Raw genomic sequence first — 5,076 nt, forward strand, 5'->3', positions numbered from 1 at the left:
AATGATGAACAAAAAAAAAGAAATGATAGCTATTAGATGATATAATCATGCCACCACCCGCTGGTAGGGAGTAATGCATTAGAACAGAAAAAAATAGAAAGAAATGCTTTCTAAACTACACACATATATGTATACATACATAAAAACACGATAGAAAATATAATAAAGAAATAAAATAACACAACAACAAACCACCTAACTAAGCGAAACACGCAAATGGAGAGAAACTAATGAAAACAATGAAAAGCAGCAGCAAACACATGAACGAGAATGAGCGTGTGTGAAATCTTTATGCACCAAGCTAAAGTAAGTAATGAAGTACACCGAGCGAACCAAAGGAAGTCCGAGGTCTAAGACCAGACAAGCGAAATAGAAGGGGATGGGACAGCGGAGTTTGGATATAAAAGGAAAGAGAGCTTCACATTTGTATGCAAACTATAATGCAAGGTAGTGCAAGAGCGATAATTTATGATAGGGGAAAAGGAAAGGAACTTATAGAGGAAACAAGATATAACAATAGCACCGAGAAAGGGCTTAGATTTGTACCACTGAGACTCGTAGACAACACCATTAGGAATTGAATGTGTTTTCCATCTATCAGCGCTTTCCTTTCTTCACTAGGCTCTCCTAGGACCTAGGTCCTCCTCTATCGTACGCCTTCTTGAGACCAATTCTATTGAAGAATTAAAGAAATTCTCCATTATCCGGTGTAATAGAAAACAAAAACGATGATATCTAATATCGAACATTTGAGTTGAGAGCAGCGAGAGACAGATTGATCAATAATACCCTCCAAACACGGCAAAAATCCTATCCTAACGAAAGGATCCAAGTTTAGAAAATCTAAGAGAAAGAACTAGCGAGCTGCATAAACTTTCTATACGTTCTAATACATAACAGCACATCCGTGAGTGCTACACACACACACGCCCGCTTCTGATACTTTCCTGTGAGCTGATGGGATATGCATATATATATTCAGGCTAGCGACTCTCCCCTAAAACTCTGTACATATTTTGATTACTTTATAACTGACGAAATAAAACCATCTATTTAATTGGAACGTTGAACGCTTTTTGATGATGACATGGTAAAGCTGAAATGCGTTCTTTAGTGAACAGAAATGATGTACTAAATTCAACTGACTGTTAGTTGGGCCGGTCTCGTGGCACAGTTGTCAACTCGTTCGACCGTCAAGGGTTCAAGACCCGAATGGACCGTGCCCCCATACGTGTCGGACTGACTATCCTGCTATGGAGGTGACCAATAAGTCACTGAAATCTAACCCCCCACTAAGTGGTACAGAGGCAGGCCTTGACGGACAGCGGTTGTTGTGCCAAAAAGAAGAAGAAGATGAAGCCTGTGAGTAGCGTCAACAATTCTTTTAAACTTTATCAAAGGAATGCTAAGCCACATTGCTCAATTGAACGATCGAAATGTTGTACAGCGCATTGTAAACTCCAGGCTCTTGTTTGTCAATTAATGATGGGTAAAATTGGCAAGAATCGAGAGTCGACTCCGATTCGGCTCTTATAATTTCGGAACCGACTCCGGAAGTTAGGTCCGCCCAGCCTTATCCGGAGTCCTTCAGAATCATCTGGAGCCGTCCGAAATCACCCGACTGGACCCGAAGTCGACTGGAGTCATTCGGAATCATTCGGAGTCGCCCGGAGTCGCCCAGAGCTATCCGTAGTCGCCCGGAGTCGTCCGGAGTGGGCAATGGAAACAAAGGCATGAATACGAAGTAAACGCACAAAATGAAAAACAAAAAAACATAACAAAATGAAATGCCTGATCACAAACACATTGCACTGGACAGCTCCAGTTGACTCCGAACGACTCCAGACGGCTCCGGGCAACTCCGGACGACTCCGGATGACTCCAGACAACTTTGGACGATTATGGACGACTCCAGACAGCTCCGGACGATTCCGAATGGCTCCGACCCATACAACTCCAGACGACTCATATACCGGGAGGAATTATTGGGTCCTATGTTTTCGGAGTCGGAATCTTACTAACTATAGTCGAAGTCGGATCAGATTCGGATCGGAGTTGTGGGTGCGCACGCAAAAGCACATCACAATCACATAGTGTCAATCATGGCGTAAACACGACGCTTGACAACACAGCCCCGTAAAGTAAAATAAATCCATAAATTAAAGTATAAGACGATTCAAAACTTTAATATGAACATCTTTTGATCAAGCCTTAAATAGTCGTAGATGAGATGACTTGAATGGATCAAAATCATATACTGTTCCAAATGCAGACATCACTTGTAGACGAACGAGACCTTCAATAGCTCAGGAACCTTTCACATCAAACGGAAACGGTGATCCTGCATGGAAAGCGTTTCAGTAAGAAAAGAATAGTTTGTTCATTTTAAAGAACTGAACGCAAACTGCAGCAATTTTTATTAAAACGCTAAATGCCTATGCCTTCTAAAAACAAAAACAAAACAAAACAAACATCTATAAGAACATTACGCACAATCTGTTGCTGCAGTTCATTATTGCAATAGTTTTCTTCAAGGGGTCGTTCCAATTATTTATGCAGCTTATTTATCGATTGTTATACCATCAAAGATTCAGCTCGTTAAATTTATGCTGTCCAATTCCTTCACAAAAGAGAGTAGTTTAACCAAAAGTTGGACTAAAATGAATCTAAAATGTAAGCCCTAATTGTACGATCTGCTATCCAGGATTGAAGATCCTATCGCAAACGTGTAAACGTGTAAGCATTAGCAGATTATTCTGTGTGTGTCATTATTTTGATCCTGATTACCATATGGGTTAGTATCTCAGTGATTGCGTGCAACTAGTTTAGGATGGATTTAAGTTTGAATAACCAAACTACGGGTTGTAAAACACCGCACGGGGATATTTCTCTATCGAAATTGTTCCCACATAGCGTGGATTGATTATCCAATTGGGTGGTAAGGCTAGGAAACCTAGGCGGTTCCGTGGTACAGTCGTCAACTCGAACGACTCAATAACATGCCCGTCATGGGTTCAAGGCTACAATGGACCGTTTCCCCGTAGCAAGGATTTGAATATCCGGGTTGCGTGGTAATGAATTAAGTCTCGAAAGCCTGTACAGGCCGGGCATGTCTGTGTAGGACGTTACCCCAAATGAAGAAGAAGCTAGTAAACCTATCGTTAGCCAACAAGAAGCCTGTTTCCCACCTTCAGTAGCGTGCTGTTCTTGTCTACCTTTTGCACCAGAATTTCTAACCAACATATGTACTTGTGCTTGGCGAGTCAGCTTCGGTGCTTACACTCGATGACAACAAAAAGAACTTAGTCACCGAAAGGGCTAATAATTCGTTTGAATGTTACTCCGTGGTCAACAGATAACTTACTGAACAGTTACCACAAAGTATATTGACTTGTCTTTAAACAAACACTAAATTGATCAGTATGCAACAATGTAAGGATGTCTGGCCTCAACGCAATCTCCTAAAATCCAGAAATGTGTTGTGTTAAAACTAGGAACATGGCAGCTTAGCACAAAAGCACCTGCTTCTAAGTTCCAATTGTGCAAGGGTGCAAATGATTACTTCAAGATCGCTGATAACTTCATAAGCTATTAACTAATTGTGCTCCGATGCTCCCCCAATATCGTTCATTGATCTTATGATGGAACAAATAAATACGAAGTCCGTATCAAAAACTGGACTGAATTGCCAACAAACTGTCTTGGGTTTGCAAATTAACCCTGAACAAATATCTTAATCGTTACTAAAACTGGTCGTCGCTGTGCCTCTAACCTATTCCCATCTAATTATTATATGCTTATGTGGTACCGTTTACAGAAGAAGCTTGCACAATCCGATCCGAACAAAAACAATACATTTGCATGTCCGTATCGCCAACCACTCCCATCCTTCCGCAAGCGAAGCGAACGTCTCCGCCAAGACAAAGGAGACACTTACCGCACCTGCAACGAGAGAACAAAGATGTTAGCAATATGTTGGGATGTGGTGCGCTATATGCAATGCACCCGTCGCATACTTACAAACTCTGCACCGGAAGCCGCTTGCCGCCACCGATCCAAATCCGAATGGTCCTCCTTTCGCTTGGGCTGGAACCGGCCGGCTGGAACTGCCGCACACCCGCTTGAACCCGTCACCCCCCGGGTCGGCACTTCGCCACTCGGCAAACACACAACAAAAATCACGTACGCCCGCGCCCCCCTTGTACTCGGGAACGAAAACGGGAAGGGAGAGAGAGAGAACGATGGAATGGGCGCAGTGGCAACGATACGATCTGTGCGCGGGATTTTACAACAACTCGAAGAAATAAGCAATGAAACGGCACAACAAACAACACCACAACACACGGGAAAACAAACAATCGGCAAAACTGGGCACGGCACTAGGGGAGGGATTTTTTTTTTGGAGGAAAATTCCAAAAATACAATCCCGATATTGTAATTCGATCGTACTTCTCCGCCAGCAAAGAAATATAAACATCAGTGGCTTGGTACAACACGTTGACAGCTGTCAAAATGCTTCCTTGGCCTAGGTGGCAAAAATGGACCATTGCAAAGCAAAGGAAACAATCCGCAAAATTTGCTAAATCATGCATGATTGGGGAAGGAAAAGCATTTTAAATTGCTAAAACATTTTTTAAATTATTTCACTTATTTAAATATATGAATATGTCTTTTTCTTTTGATTTAAAAATGCATTACTCCAACAAGTAACGCTTTCGTAACGACTTTCTTTCATCGCTTGACGTTACGCATGTTTCCCAAGTAGGAAAGTGAATCAACATTTGGCGATGTTTTCAGATTGTGTGTATGTTTTGCTCAATTTGACAAAATATAATTCGTTCACAAAAAACAAACAAAGCTCATGAAATTGTCAATTTCCCAGTACCTAATATTATTTTTACATTAATCAAACTTTTTTTTTATTTGAACAAAATTCAGTCATATTCCTGTTCACTGATCAGCCTAATTTTTATTTCAATTTACATCGCACAGCAAGACAAATGCCAAGATGACAGTTCTACTCGAAGACGGTGCACCTTTCCCCAACCTTCCGATACGGTATGCTACAAAAACACC

The 5,076-nt window shown here is 41.5% G+C and overlaps 1 protein-coding gene across 1 annotated transcript in view; it reads right to left on the reverse strand.

The window, feature by feature from the left end:
• The window catches only part of LOC120901029, an 83,223-nt gene extending 78,755 nt beyond the window's left edge, over positions 1–4,468 (reverse strand). Inside the window, exons 1-2 of the mRNA XM_040308733.1 lie at positions 4,021–4,468; positions 3,938–3,942 (exon numbers count right to left, since the gene is read on the reverse strand). The gene's annotated coding sequence lies outside the window, so the exon portion shown is untranslated. The remainder of the gene's footprint in view (positions 1–3,937; positions 3,943–4,020) is intronic.
• Positions 4,469–5,076: the final 608 nt, after the last annotated feature.

The sequence above is a fragment of the Anopheles arabiensis genome, chromosome 3, assembly GCF_016920715.1.
Source record: "Anopheles arabiensis isolate DONGOLA chromosome 3, AaraD3, whole genome shotgun sequence".
NCBI classification, from domain to species: domain Eukaryota; kingdom Metazoa; phylum Arthropoda; class Insecta; order Diptera; family Culicidae; genus Anopheles; species Anopheles arabiensis.